At 37.6% G+C, this 17,138-nt stretch overlaps 1 protein-coding gene across 3 annotated transcripts in view; it reads right to left on the reverse strand.

The window, feature by feature from the left end:
* The window catches only part of RNF180 (ring finger protein 180), a 204,405-nt gene that overhangs the window by 38,058 nt on the left and 149,209 nt on the right, over positions 1-17,138 (reverse strand). The gene's annotated exons all lie outside the window — the stretch shown is intronic.

Here is a 17,138-nt window from a genome sequence, read left to right on the forward strand (position 1 = left end):
GGGGCATAATTTCATGAGTTCTTACAATCATTGGGGCTTAAGCCCTGGGACTTTAAAAATCAGTGGGCTCAGCTCTTGGAGAGCTGGGAGGGGTAGAGGAAAAGGAGTCCTCACTCCTAAAGAGACAGCAAAACAAACAGCCCCACTGAGATACAGCACAGAAGCAGCAGTTTTGAAAACCCATGGGCTATATGGGAGGGAGGTGTGTTTACTAACCTCAGAGCATGTGTGGAAGGGGCAGGGATCTTTGGGAGACTTCTCCAACAACAAAAGACCTGGCGGGTGCTCTTTACCTCCCTGCAGCCTCGATACACTGACACCTGCGGGAACTGGCACAGTGCAAACATTGTCCACGCAGCTTACTAACGACCAGAGTGGACTGCCCCTGTGCATGTCTGCAGATCTACCCCTCCAACCCAGGTGGCCTCAGCAGGAGATCTGTGCAGCTGCACGTGCCCTCTCCTAGTGGACCCTGTTGGCATTGTGTGCCCTGCCCCCACACTCTCCTGCACACTCACCCCCTCCTGCCTTGCCACTTTAGGAGTCTACTAAAGCTACTCCAAGTCCCCTCCCACAGCAGACCCACACAAACCTTGGTAACACCACAGGCCCTATCCTTATGTTCTCCTGTGGACCTGACCCCTTCAATACTTCCTTGGCCAGAGCCCACCCAAAGGAGTGCTACAAACCTGGCAGTGTGCCAGTAGCTCTGACAGAAGCCAGCACCGCTCCAAAGTGACTCCTGCCTCGGGGAGTGGGGGAGACAGGCACATGCACCAGTTTAACTGCGGCCCCAGCAGAGGGCTGGGGACATCTGGTCAGACTGCAGGCCCCACCAACACAGGGAAAGCACTCTGTAGTTAGGTGCTACCAGCTCTCTGGCAAATGCCTGGGCTGACGCAACTCAAGCCCAGTGTGGCCCAAGACAGGCCCACTAACAACACAGGGACCAGACGCTGCCCACAACAGGCATAGAGAGCCATTGCAGACAGAAGCCACAATACTAGGACACACAGAGCACAGACAGGAGACACCCTTGAAGCATCAGGTTCTGGTGAACAGGGCACACTGCACGGCAGGGCACTCCAGGACCTCTTCTTCATAAGCTCAGTACTTTCAACAGCAAGAGATGTAGCGGACTTTCCTAACACACAGAACAGAGTGTACAGAGAATAAGACAAATAAGAAGACAGAGGAATGTATCTCAGATGAGAGAACAGGATAAAACCATAGCAACAGAGCTAAATAAAACAGTGATAAGTAATATACTCAATTGAGAATTTAAAACAGTTGTCATTAAGATACTTGTTGGACTTGAGAAAAATGTGGAGGATATCAATGAGATAGAAGACATAATAAAGACATAGAAGACATAAAAAAGAACTAGAGATGAGAACTCAAAACTGAAATTTAAAATACACACTGGATGGAATAAATAGATTAGAGGAACCAAAGAATGGCTAAGTGACCTGGAGAAGACAGTAAAGGAAAGCAATCAAGCTGACAGGTGAGAGAAAAAAAAAACAGTAAGTTAAGGAACTCAGTGAAACTATCAAGCATAATAACATTCACATTCTATAGAGATTTCTTGAGGAGAAGAGAGAGAAAAGGGGTCAGAAAACTTATGTGAAGAAATAATAGGTAAAAACATGTCAAATCTGGAGAAAGAACATAAATCCAGATCCCACAGGCACAGAGCGCTCTCAACAAAATCAACCCAAAGAGTTCCACACCAAGACATATAGTAATTGAAATGGCAAAAAGTAGTGATAAAGAGATTTTTAAAAAGAACAAGAGACAAATAGTGACTTTTTCAGCAAGAACTCTGCAGGTCAGAAGGGAATGACATGATATATTCAGAATGCTGCAAGAAAAAACCCTGAAACCAAGAATATTCTATCTACCAAGACTATCATTCAGAATAGGAGGTGAGAGAAAGAATTTCCCAAACAAAAGTTAAGACAATTCACCACCACTAAATCAGCCCTACAAGAACTATTAAAGGGGATTCTTTGAGTAGAGAGGAAAGACCATAAGAAGGAATAAGAAGGGTAGGAGGAAGAAAAACCGTAAAATTAGGGGTACTTACAAAAATCAGTCAAGGAATTCACAAAATAAAAAGATGTAAAGTATGACACTATATACCTAGAACGTGGGAGAAAAATCAGAATGGGTTCAAACTTAAGTGACCATCAACTTAATACTGACTGCTATATGTATATTATATACAAACCTAATGGTAACCATAAAAGAAAAACCAGTAACAGATATGCAAAAAATAAAAAGGAATCAGGTATTTCACTAAGGAAAGCCCACAGACCATGAGAGAAGAGAGTAACAGACATATATATGGAGACAAATCAAAATGAAAACACAGTGGTCCAAAGTCTTTGGGTTTCAGCAAATGGTGTCCTAAGAGAGATGTTTATAGCAATACAGGTCTACCTCGAAAATAGTACAGAGGATACAAACCATATGATCAGCTTAACAGATGCAGAAAAAGGATCTGACAAATTACAACATCCATTCATGATAAAAACCCTTAACAAAGTAGGTTTTGAGGGAACATACCTCATCCTAATAAAGGCCATATATGAAAAACCCACAGCTAACATCATACTCAATGGTAAAAACTGAGAACTTTTCTCTTACAATCAGGAGCAAGACAAAGATTTCCACTCCAAACACTTTTATTCATCATAGTACTTGGAATGGGAAAAAGACCATCTCTTCAACAAATGGTATTGGGAAAAATGGACAACTATATCCAAAAGAATGAAACTGGACCACTTTCTTATGTCATACCCAAAAATAAATTCCAAATGGATTGAAGACCTAAATGTGAGACCTCAATCCATAAAAATGCTATAAAAGAGCACAGGCAGTAATTTCTCTGTCATTGGCCATAGCAACATTTTTCTGAATATGTCTCCTGAGGCAAGGGAAACAAAAGCAAAATACACTATTGGGATTACATCAAAATAAAAAGCTTCTGCACAGAAAGCAAACTGTCAACAAAACTAAAAGAAAACCTGCTGAATGGGATAACCTCTATGCAAATGACATATCTGATAAAGGATTAGTATCCAAAATATATAAAAAAACTGATACAACTCAACATCCCCAGACCAAACAATCTAATTAAAAGATGGGCAGAAATCATGAAGAGACATTTCTTCATAGAAGACAAATACAGATGGCTAAAAGATACATGAAGAGATGCTTAACATCACTCATCATTAGGGAAATGCAAATCCAAACCACAAGGAGATACCACCTCACACTTCTCAGAATGGCTAAAATAAAAAACAAAGAAACAAGTGTTGGCAAGAATGTGGAGAAAAAGGAACCCGTGTGCACTGTTGGTGGAAATGCAAATTGGTGCAGACACTGTGGAACACAGTATGGAGGTTCTTCAAAAATTTAAAACTAGGATTACGATTTGATCCAGTAATTCCACTACCAGGTATTTACCCAAAGAATATAAAAACACTCATTTTTTATATTATATATATATTATGCATATAATAAAAATATATATGCATCTGTATACTTACTGCAGAATTATTTACAATATCTTAATTATGGAAGCAACTCAAGTGTCTATGGAAAGATGAATGGATAAAGATGCAGTATACATATACAATGGAATATTACTCAGCCATTAAAGGGAATGAAATCTTGCCATTTACAAAAATGTGCTAAAGAGTATAATGCTCAGTGAAGTAAGTCAGTCGGAGAAAGACAAATACCGTATGATTTCACTCATGTGGAATTTAAGAAAGAAGAATGAACAAAGAAAAAAAAGACAAGCGAAAAAACCCAGACTCCAAACTATGAGGAACTGACGGTTACCAGAGGGGAGGTAGAAAGGGGTGGATGAAATAGGTAAAGGGGATCAAGAGTAGGGCATGTATCATGATGAGCACTGTACGGTACCGAAGAATTACTATACTGTGCACCTGAAACTAATATAACACTTATGTTAACTAGGCTGGAATTACAACTAAAATAAAATCAATAAAATAAAATAAGGGAAATGTCTTAAAGAGAATTCTTATTATGGATTTGTTGCCGATCCCTTTCTATATTATGACTCGACTGTTAAACTCTAAAACTGCAGGAAATTGCTTTTTGGTGCCAACGACTTTGTCTCTAGTACTGCCACAGCTCTTAGCAAATGGATCATGGGGAAAACTGGCCAAATGTTTGGACTCTTCTTCCATTCTGACATGTCAGTCCATATGGTTATCAAAACCTCTGCTCATTTCTCTTACTCCTAGTAGAGTCCTCCTCTGCCTATGGCAAGACTGATCCTGAGGTAATTCCCAGACTTGGGAAATATTCCCAGTCATGCAAATAGCTGGCAATATTAGCTTTCTTGGGGGACTTTGTCCACACTGGAATTTTAATTCTGTTTGCTTTCTTAAATTCCATAGCTCTCTGATTTATTAATATGATTTTTGTAATTTATCATCCCTCCCCCCCAAGATGCTGTCGGTGAGGCTGATTCTTCCCATCATTTATTATTTTTTACTATACCTTCTTGTATCTTCTATATCCTAGAAGAAGAAATCTCCACTGCTGTCATTACCAGAAATAATAAACTTGACTTGTATCTATTCCTGCTATTTTTCAGGGTTCTACGGCTGTTTTCTCATTGTTGTGGTCTGAATCTGGTCTTCTCATCTGTCACATCCATTTTTTTGCTTATGATCAAATGAGATTGCTATTCTTCCAGTGCTGAACCAAGAGAGAATAGCCCTGCATCCCCTTTTGCCACTGTATCTCAAATATGTGACAGGTCTATAAAACAGTAGAGGTTTACTAAGATTTTTCACATTTTCTGATCATTTGGGATAAAAGGTGTAATAAAACACAAACAATAACTTGCAGCCATTGCACTGACCCAGAATCATCCTCAGAGTACCTTTAAGTTCTCTGCCTACCTCTGTCGTCACTCATAAGACTATGCCACACACCGTGATCATAGAATAGGTTAAAGTGATCATTAGGTATCTCAGTGATGGATTAAGTTTTCCATTACCACTCTTAAGGTCCACCTCCTTAATCTTCATTTTTTATTCCAAAATTGACCACAGATTCCCAGGATGATTCACAGTCAATACATATATTGCCCATTGCGCCAAAAAAGCAGTCATCCAGTGGTCAAACATTGCAACACTTCAACATTGCTGAAATCTTTTTTTATAATTAAATAACACCATTTATTAGACATTGACAATCCAGTTTGAATTTGGCTGTGCTAAGCTCCTTTACTTCCTCTCTAGCTTAATCAGAGGTTCAAAAAATCTAGTGTCCATCCAGTACCAGAATCATCTTACTTCATGTTTCAGCAGTTTAACTTCTTGTCATATATTCTGCATGGTAGTTATGGAATGCATTGGTATTAGGAAAAGCATTTAAAATTGTCAGATCAGGGCCAAGGTTAGGTGCAGCAACCACCATGAGAATTTGTCTCTAGTGCTAATTTCAGATGTCCCGTGGTCTTTGGGGGTAGGTTTTAAATGTTTTTAAATGTGAATATGTATACATTAATGTTATATATCCAAGTGTTTGTAAATGAAGGTAGTATTGTCTGCCAACATCCAACTTCATAGGGAATTAAAGCAAGTTATGTATATGCAAAATGATAAACAGGATGAAATTTGTGTGTGTGCATGTGAGAGAGGTGAGACAGAGTGAGAGAATGAAAGTGCTGGTAGTTTTCAAAATAAGAACTATGAAATGGTGATGTTTGAACAAAATGTACAATTTGTATTTTAATTAATTTGGATTCTTAATTTAATATAGAAGTAAAAGATGTTCTAATTTTGATTTCAATGCCAAAGTGAACTATTTTGCCTTACATAGAGACCATGGATTCATTGACCCAACAGCTGAATAATACTGGGTCACGTGAAAAGGATGGAAGTATTCTAAATAATCATGAGTTAGCACTTGACATCTCTTATCAAGTAGTAGTTTTACTTATGATTCTGTCGATCTTAGTTCCTTCCCCTGAAAAAACTACTACCTCTAGATACTTCATCCTCAGTTTATTTTATTAGTATCTAGTTTCCAAAGGGCATAGTTTCCAGTTCTGTTACTATCTCTGAAACAAGCAACTATGACCTAGAAACCAGGTTCCATGAGGAAGTTGAAGGAATGTGAATATTTCATGTGTGGAATGAAGACTAGCAAACAACATCAAATGTGTCTTTGTATAGTTTAAGAACAGTTCCATGAAGAGAGATTAAGACAGACCTGAACCAATAAAAGAAAACTGTGAGAAGGCAGATTTTATTCAACAAAGGGATTTGTCTGATAGAGTTGGTGAAATGTACAAACTTCCTTTTACAGGTAGTGAGCTCCCTATCACTGCCTGTGAGAAGCAAAGTACAGAAGTCATCTCTGAGTGTGACTGTTGAGGTCATTTTGTACTGGCTGGAGCAGTTACATTATGTATCCTCTCTAACTCCTTATAATCTATAATTTACATTTTAATGGGAATGTATATAGCTAGTTATTTTTAAAGTAGTTTACGATACTGTCAGGCTTTGACACTTCGCTGGCTTCTGAAATAAATTTTAAACTCATAAGTAAATCTACAGCAAAAACAGGGTCTGATTCTGCCACTGGAAAATAAGCAGAAAGGAAAAGATACTTTGGATGTAAGATCTTTCAAAAAATTACCTTGTGAATAAAATTATTCCAGTTTCAGAGGAAATGTAAAGGTTAGTGCACTTTCTGCTAAAAGGCAGCACCAAGTCTGTAGCCTATTTTAAAATTTCTCTGACTTAACTCCAACTTTCTGAGAAAGAACATTTCTGGGTTATATTCAAACTCCTGCTGCTGGAGCATGTATTGTTTTGTTTTCTATTAGAGATAAGCATTCTTTTCCATGTGGATATTCCTTCATTTATATTGAGCATGTGTAGACTTGCAGAATTATTCTAACACCATCGGATAAAATTATGACCAAATAAAACAATTCCCCAGGCTTTTACAAGAAATGGATGAATTTGTCATAAATAGATCCCCAGGCTTTTACAAGAAATGGATGCATTTGTCATAAAGAGATCTCAGACACCTGAATTTCAGCTCCATGTTTTTATTGCTGCCAGAGAGATTAAGACATAGAGTTTTATGTCATGACTTTTTTTTTCCATTTCTTTGACTTGAGTATACCAAGAAAAAAAATGAGCATGGAAATTTTGTTTTTTGCAAAAGATCTTGGTAAAATCTCTTAGCTGGTTAGCATTACATGTATATTTATGCAAAAGTGGTTTCTTAGGGAACCAAGCAACATGGCATGGCTGGAAATCATGCCAACCGGATAAGATAAACTGAGGATGCAATACATGCAAATGGTAGACACTTCAGCTAAGCGAACAATGACTGACAGTCATCACTACAACCAGCACCTGACAGCAGATATAAAGTGCCAGCTTTATATTATCTAGAATACTTCCATTCCTTTCCACGTTACGCATTTTATGTATACATGCATAAAATATGACATGTAAGAAAAAAAACACTTAAAACATGTTAGCTTAACTCATCAATATTTCCAAGACACTACTTGATAGGGAAAAAAGGAACGGGTCTACTCTATTAAGTGTGAGTTAGCGACATGGCTGAATGAATTCAGTAAGAGTTTATATGAACCTTATTGATTAGTAAATCTAAAATTATGTTAAAATGTTTTATTTTTGTGGAAACAGCACGGATTTTGTGGATCCGAAGGCATCTTTGGGAATGTGTATTCTTTCACATAAGATCCCTCTCCCACCTTACTTCCTCTTACTGATCTCAGAAAACTAGGCTCAAGAGTCTTAGGGAAACCATTAACATGGCAGGATGGCATGGCACATTGAGGAGGGTGCTATAACTATGGGAATCACAGACTCCTATTTTCAAATATGATCCTAATGTATAGGATCACTGAGAAGGAAATTTATGGCCTGAAACAATAATTCTTAAAAAGTAAAAAGGATAGGTGGGTGGCTCAGTGGATTGAAGCATCTGACTCAGCCCAAGTCATGATCTCATGGTTCATGGGTTCAAGCCCTGCATCAGGCTCTGTGCTGACAGCTCAGAGCCTGGAACCTGCTTCGGGTTATGTGTCTCCCTCCCCTCTCTGCCCCTCCTGCTTGTTCTCTCACTCTCTCTCTCTCTCTCTCTTTCAAAAATAAACATTAAAAAATTTTTAAAGTAAAAAGGATACAAATTAATGACCTAAAAAGCCACCTTAATATGTCATAAAAAGGATAGAATAAATCCAAAGAGAGCAGCAATAAGGATGTAATAAAGAGCAAAGATTAATGAAGGGGAAAGTAAAGATACAATAGAGTCAATTTTAAAAATTTGTTGTTTAAAAAGAATAATAAAATTTGAAAATTATCTAGCAAGATTGGGGAAAAAAAAAAAAAAGAAAAAAACCCAGGGCATGAGCAAATAATAATAATATAAAGAAAACAACTTTAGATACAGGAGAGATGAAAAGATATAAATAACTTTTTGTTAACAAATGTTAAAACAAAAAATGGACAAATTTCTGTCAAAAAGATAAATTATATAAAATGACTCAAGAAGAAATTGACAAACTTTTTTCAATATTTATTTTTGAGAGAGAGAGAGAGAGAGAGAGAGACAGAGTACAAGTGGGGGAGGGGCAGAGAGAGAGAAAGGAAGAGAGACAGAATCCCAAGCAGGCTGCACCCTGTCTGCACAGAGCCAGATGTGAGACTCCAACTCACAAACCGTGAGATCATGACCTGAGCTGAAGTCGGACGCTTAACCGACTGAGCCAACCAGGCGCCCTGACAAACATATTTTGAAAATGGAAACAGAGGTAATCTTACTCATAAATATAGATGTAAAAATCTCAGGCCAAAATCTTAGCAAACCAAGTCTAGCAGTGCACAAAAATGATCATATTGCATTACCCCAGGAATACACCAGCAGCTTCACATTAGAAAACCTATTAAAATCTATTAATGGAATCCAATGCATTAACAGATTGATGAAGTGAAGCCATTATAATCATTTCAAGAAATGCTGAAAAAAATCACAAAATTAAAAATCTATTCAAGACAAAATTATTAGCAAATTCGGAACAGATGGTAAATTTCTTAAAACCTAATATAGAGTATCCACCAAAAACAAAGAGCAACATTCTATTTACTGGTAAATATTAAAAGTGCATATTTTAATATCAGAAATGCTGCTATCACTTTTCCTATTAAAAATCAAACAGAGGTCCTAGCTCAGAAAGTATGGAAAGATAAAAGAGAAAAAAGTGTATTAGACTGAAAGATACAAAGTTGTGTTTATTTACAGATAAGACAGATATGATTGTCTTCACTGAAAGCTCTCCAAACCCTGTAATGAGAGTGAACATAATTTAGGAAGGTTGTTAAATATGAAGTCAATATCCCACACAATTGCATTTTTATACAACAATAATTATGGAATAATTTTTAAAAACCCAGCACCACTGTGTAATATTCAGAAAAGTGAGATATTATTTAAAGAAAGATAGAATACTCTGTAAAACAATGTAAGGGGTGGATTCTATATAAAGACCTAAGTGAGGAGGTAAAACTATAAAGTTAATATATATATAAAAAAAAAACCTTAAGAGGAAACATTTGTGATGTGGGAACTTCAAAACACAGTAAGACAAAAGTAGGGTGGTTTTAATTGCATCAACGTATTTCTTTCAATAAAGGACAACATAAATAATACACAGATAATAAAATGGGATAAAAATCTGTAATGTCTAAAGTTGATCAGCAATTAATACCTAGAATATGCAAGAAATTTGGGAAAAATGATAAAGGCAAAAACCCCCTTAGAAAAATGAGCAAAGCATTTTAAAAACAAGCATCCCAAAGACTAACAAGCATTTGAAGTCATTTCAACTTATCAGAGATCAGATAAACAAAAATTAAAATAATGAGGGTTCCTAAGTTTTACTCTGCTAACATTTGTCATTTTCCAGAGTTCTAATTTTTCCCGACCCTCACACACTGTTAACAGATATCTATGTTGGTCACTTGGGAGAACTGTTGGCACTATTTACTCTAGTTAGGTGTATTTATATTCTATGATGCAGATATTCTGCTCCTAATTCTACATACTAAATAAATATTCACATGGTTCACATTAGGATATTCATTAAAGTTATATGCAGTGGCAGGGAGTAGAAAGTATTCTGTATTCCAGTCAGTGCATAGATAAAATGTGGTAGACACACACCTTAGGAGAGCATGAATTAGAACCCATGGATTAGAGGTACACATAGCCATGGGGACGGATCTAAAAGCTTGGTATAAAAAAAGAAATAGAATGCAATATATAATACCATCTCCATTAATTAAAATATATGAATGGCGCCCTTTATATATTTCATATATATATGAAATATATAAAAAATAACATAACATTATATAAGAATACAAACAAAAAGGTAAACCAAACTTAATGGGAAGTAGAATATGGGGATAAAAGGAAACCAATGAATGTGGTCTAGTGATGACAGTATGCTGTTAATTAAGAAGTACAACTGGTCCGGGGCGCCTGGGTGGCGCAGTCGGTTAAGCGTCCGACTTCAGCCAGGTCACGATCTCGCGGTCCGTGAGTTCGAGCCCCGCGTCAGGCTCTGGGCTGATGGCTCGGAGCCTGGAGCCTGTTTTCGATTCTGTGTCTCCCTCTCTCTCTGCCCCTCCCCCGTTCATGCTCTGTCTCTCTCTGTCCCAAAAATAAATAAAATAAAACAAAACAAAACAAAAAAAAAACGTTGAAGTACAACTGGTCCAACTCTGCACTCAAGGTTCAGAAAAGGAGAAGACAACAACACAGCAAGTACATAGAAATAAATCTAACCAAAAGATGTCTAAGACATTTGTAAAGAAAATTATAAAGTTTTATCATATGGTATTAAAGATTTAGAAGATCTAAATAAAAGAAGATTACAAACTAGTTAGTAGACAGGGAGAGCTGTTTATTGCTATAAGATGTCAATTCTTTACAAATTGACCCATACATTGAATAAGACATCTCTCCTTCAATCCAATGTAATTTTACATAGAACTTGGCAAGATAATTCTAAAATTCAAAGAGCCAAAAAAAAACCAAAAAACAAAAAAAACCCAAAAAACAAAAACAAAAAAAAACCCCAAAAACAAGACAAAACAAAACCCCACAAAAAGCCCACACAAAAAACAAGACACTCTTACAGCATAACAAGTTTGAAAGGGGACATCAGGACTTACTATAAAGCTTTAGTAACTAACACAGTACAGTACTGAGGTTTTGGAAAAAGGGTGGAGAAAGAATCCTGAGCTCAGGGGCACCTGGGTGGCTCAGTTGGTTAAGCGTCCAGCTTCGCCTCAGGTCATGATCTCACGGTTTATGGGTTCAAGCCCTGCATCAGGCTCTGTGCTGACACCTCAGAGGCTGGAGCCTGCTTCAGATTCAGGGTCTCCCTCTCTCTCTTTGCCCCTCCCCCAACTAGTGCTCTCTCTCTTTCAAAAAAAAAAAAAAGAAAAAAAAAGAATCCTGAGCTCACCTTGTTCCATGGACATGATGAGATAACAACTGCATCTGTGCAGCTAACCCTGAAAACAACCTGAGGACTAGCAGAATAGACCTTCCAGAGCTAAAACTAGAAAGATGGTCACACTGAAAAGGATAGGAGGGGTGGACATTGTTGGGAACTAAAGTCCCTGCATGACCAGCCACACATGGAAGGGACATCACAAGCATAGAGAATAAGAGGATCAGACCCCATGCCAGGCAACCTAGGCACTGGGGTCCTGCACTGAGAAGATGACTCCCTATAATATTTAGTTTTAAAAACTAGCAGGGCTTACATACGGCAGCTTTAAAAATCAGTGTGGGCTTAACTCCCCCAGAGAGCCAGAGGGTGATAGAAAACTGAGTCCCCACCCTTAAAAGGCCAGCAAACTAAATCATTTACCCTGAGACACAGCACAGAAGCAGCAATTTGAAAAGTGCTTGGGGTATACATGAAGAAGTTTTATTGACTAATCTTAGAATGTGTGCCAGAGGGGCAGGGATCTGTGGATTTGTCAGGGAACAGAAGTACTGGTGGTCACCATTTCTCTTCCTCTCCACCAGCCTAGATAGGTGGAACCAGTGGTTACACTCTTGATCTACCTTGATGGCACTGTGTGCCCTGCCATAGCGTTCCCCTGCCAACCTGTCCAATCCAACTCATCTGCCTTGGCAGGCATTCGTCCAAAGCAGCTCTAGCCCTAACACATCCTGCAGGCGGCCCCTGCCAAAATGGTGCCACTGCGAAAGGCATCCTGCCCTGTAAAGGGAGGGAGATAACCCCATACACCACTATGCCTGCACTGTCTGCCACTGGGCCTCTTAGCTGGCTCTACAGGGAACAAACCCTGCCCTCCAGTAGGCCTGCAGCTATGGCAGAGAGGCTAACCGTAGATGGCTAGGCTGTGTGCTAACCGACCTCCCAATAAGCTCCCTGTTCGGCACATGGGCCTCTCAACCACTCAAGGAGCAAACCCTGCCCAGTGTGCCTACAGCAAGCAAAGCTGGTCATTGCAGCTGGCTGAAGATAATCATGGCTCAGACATAATAGGAAGGCACATGCAGCCCACACAAGAGACACTCCTGGAGTGCCTGGCTGTGGTGACCAGGGGGAATTGCATTATAGGGAATCATGGAACCTCTTCCATACAAGGACACTACTTTCCATATCATGAGACAGGTGAACTACCTAATACACAGAAACAAACATAGAGAGTGAGACAAAAGGAGACAGAAGAATATATCCCAAATGAAAGAACAATAAATAAAATCACAGTAAAAGAGCTAAATTAATCAGAGATAAGCAGTACTTCTGATTAAGAATTAAAAGTAATGGTCACACATTAATAGACATTTCTGCAAAGAAGACATAAAGATGGCCAAAAGAAACCTGAAAAGATGCTCAATATAGCTCATCATCAAGGAAAGGTAAAATAAAACTACAATGAGATATCACCTCACACCTGTAAGAAAGGCAAAAACCAAAAACTTAAGAAAAAAATAATGGTAAGGATATGGAGAGAAAGGAACCTTTTGTACTGTTGGTGGGAATGCCAACTGGTGCTGCTACTGTGCAAAACAGTATGGAGGTTCCTCAGAAAGTTAAAAACAGAACTCCCCGATGATCCAGTAATTACACTACTGGGTATCAACCCCCAAAATACAGAAACACTAATTCAAAGGAATACATGCACCCCTATGTTTATGGCAGTATTATTTACAATGGCCAAATTAGGGAAGCAGCCCAAAAGTCCATCGACAGATGAATGAAGAAGATGTGGTTGGTATATATATATACAATGGAATATTATTCAGCCATAAAAAAAGAATTAAAGCTTGCCATTTGCAACAACATGGATGCAGTTAGAGAGTATAATGCTAAGTGAAATAAGTCAGACAAAGACAAATACCATATGATTTCACTCATATGTAGAATTTAGGAAGCAAATGAGCAAAAGCAAAAAAACAGAAGATAGAGACAAACAAGAAACAGACTCTTAACTGTAGAGAACTGATGGTTACTAGACGGAATGTGGGTGGGGGATGGGTGAAATGAGGGATGGGTATTAAGGGGGGTACTTGTTGAGATGAGCACTTGGGTGACATAGGGAATTGTTGAATCACTATATTGTACACATGCACCTCATATAACACTGTATGTTAACTACACTGGAATTAAAATAAAATATTTAATAAAAAAATTAATGGTCTTAAAGATACTCATTGGACTTAAGACACAAGTGGATGAAATCATTGAGAAATTATACAGAGACAGACAATATTAAAAACACCAGTCAGAGCTGATGAGTTCAATAATGAATTCAATAAAATACATACTAGAGGGCATCAACAGCAGATTAGTTAATGCAGAAGAACGGATCACCAATCTGGAAGACTGGGTACTGGAAAGCAATGAAGCTGACTGGCAGAAAGAGGGAGAACAGATTAAAGAAACTGTGACCTTATCAAGAATAATAACATTTGCACTACAGAGATCCCAGAAGGAGAAGAGAAAGAGAAAGAGGAATAAGAAAAAAATACCTGAGAACTTCTCAACCGATATCCCAGTCCAGAAAGCACAGAGCCCCTAACAAGATGAACCACAAGGTCTACACCAAGACACATTAATAAAAATGGCAAAAAGTGATGATTAAGAGAGAATTTTATTTTATTTTATTTATTTATTTTTTTTTTATTTTTTAATATATGAAATTTACTGTCAAATTGGTTTCCATACAACACCCAGTGTTAAGAGAGAATTTTAAAAGCAATAAGAGAAAAGAAAACAATTATATACAAGGGAAACCCCATAAGGCTATCATCTGATTTTTTAGCAAAAACTTTACAAGCCAAAAGAGAATAGCATGATGTATTTAAAGTGGCAAAGGAAAAAGACAACCAAGAACAGAATTGTCAAATCATTATGTTATACACCTGAAAGTAACATAACATTGTATTTCAATTATACTTAATAAAAAGTATGGTTTTGGCCAAGAATTAGACAAAAAGACCAAGAGAACCGAATAAAGACCTCAGAAATAGACCCACATACATGGAAACTTAATATATGACAGACTAGCAATGTGCATCAGTGGGGAAATGATGAATTATTTTCAACAAATGGTAGCTAAAGTAAATAGGAAAAAAGGCCAAAATTATTGAATCCCTATCTACAATATAGCAAAACAAACAAAAACCCTCACAAAACTTAGAAAACAACAATACAAGTCAATTCCAAATACCTTTAGACTATTTGAAAAATATACAGGAAGATACCTGTATGACACTGGGGATAGAGAAGAATTTCATAAGGCAGATAATACAGACTGGAAAGATGATGAAGCAAATGCGAAGCCACAATTTATTAAAGAGATCATAATGAGAACATACAAACCACAACTGGGAAATGATAGCTGCTATTCATATTATTAAGAGAAAAAGGAGTATGCTCTGAAAATAGTTTAAAACTCTCAAAAACTAACAGGAAAAATACCATCAATAGGAAAATGGACAAAATTTATATAGGATTCCACAGATGAAAAAAACTCAATTGCCAATATGCATATAAAGCTATGTTTATTCCCCATTAGTAATCAGGAAATTGAAATTAGAACCCCAATGAGATACCATTTTATACCTATCAGACTGGTAAAATCTCAAGGACTGAAAACACCGAATGTGGCAGACAAAGGTGATGATAAATCAGTACTGGCATTTAGGAAAATGATTTGGTTTAGGTAATCAAGGTAAAAATGTGCTTTTTTTATGACCCAGAAGTATTCTACCCACATTTATTCTAGAGGAACTCTCATGCTCCAGTAGACAAGAAAAGAAAGTTTATAGCAGCTGTTTATAATAAAGAACTGGCTAACTCTATTGTTGATCAACAGGAAAATGGATAGATTGTGCCACATTCATATAATGGACTGAAATGGATGGATCCAAGAAATATAATGCTAAGTGACAACGCAAATGTAGAGGAATTTATATATACTGTTACCACTACAAAGTTAAAAAAAAACAAGCAAAAGTAAATAGCATTGATTAAATATACATGTGTGTACTTGTATAAAGAAATAATGCAAAATTCAGAGGAACACGAAGTAAACAAAAAGGACAGAAGGTGATTCAGGAATACAGACAAATAAGGAGTCTGGTTTATGATTAAAATCCTATGAATGGTTTTTCAGGCCTGACCATAAGCAAACACAGAGCTTTATCTGACAGACTTTACAGGACAAACTGCCCTTATGTCTCCCTGGCCAGTGATGCTCTTTTACATATTTACATCCCTAGGCCCAACACCGGCATTCCTAGGTTCTTTCTATGAGGCCGTGGGCAGAAGGCTTGTTCAGGTGCCTCTAATGGGACCCCTTTAAAAGGGGTAGAACAGGGAAACTTGAAGACACTTCCCGCCCCCCGCCCCCTTAAGTAGCACCCAGTGCTTTTCTGCTTTTAGCTGACTGCCACCCCTCCCCCCTCCCCCTACGAACACCTTCAGGGCTAAAACTGCCACTGCCTTTTGTTTAGGGACCCCTCATTAGTCAGATGATCTTGACATGTGTGCTGATCTGCCTGAATCTGGATCAGTGCACTGTTCCAAAATGGAATTGAGGTAAGGAGAATCAGCATTTCCTCCAGTTTTAGACTCCTGTTTATACCACTGCACCAAGTGATCAAAGGCTTAACTCTTTCAATTTTGGCTGAGCCTGACAGCTCAACTCTTGTTTAGCTCCACAGACCCTTGACAGTAATGTATTTCTTTTTTTTTTTTTCTGATAGTAATATATTTCTTAAGTTGGGTTATATAACAAAGCTACTTTGAACCTCCTCCGTAAAAACTTTTAACAACTTAAGTTCTGTGGAACTCTTATGGGGAGGACAAATATGATGAAATCACAAAGAAGGTAGTGTTTAAATTACAGCTTCAGTATCTCAGGATACACAAAGGTGAAGGAAATTGTGGGCTTATCAGAAAGGCGCTTCATTCTTTTCAAAATTTGTGTGCACAGCAGTATGTAGGATCCAAAGGAATCTTTTAAAGCATACAAGTTATCCTTTAAATTTTCTCTTCTTTGGGATGAGATCTTTCAAGAAAATTCATTTTCTTATATTTGCTTTCATATGTCTAAATGTGTCTATACCAAATTTGTGGATGAGTTTCTACAGTTACTACTTTATAAAATAGCATATGTTTGTAAAATGTCCTTCAACTATTTTCTTCATTCAGACTGCTCTATAAAATTATATTTGTCCTTAAAACTACTTTCTTCGTACCTCAGGGATTTCATAAATCAATTTATTTTTTGCCTCAACCATACAGGCTCCATTTCTATCTCCTTTTGGTTTATGTTGTGGGGTACTGATTTTTTAGGTCTTATTGTAGAAGCTCCCCGGCTCCATTCCCTGACGATCCTATCTGGAGCTTTCCAAACAGATCCCATAATATCACAAGTGGTAAATACTAAAACCACACAGTATTTTATGCTCTGGTCATTGTTTTATTAAAGGAGAAATTATATTTTATGTCCATATTGTATGATTATCATTCC

This window comes from Panthera onca, chromosome A1, assembly GCF_046562875.1.
Source record: "Panthera onca isolate mPanOnc1 chromosome A1, mPanOnc1 haplotype 2, whole genome shotgun sequence".
Taxonomy (NCBI): Eukaryota; Metazoa; Chordata; class Mammalia; order Carnivora; family Felidae; genus Panthera; species Panthera onca.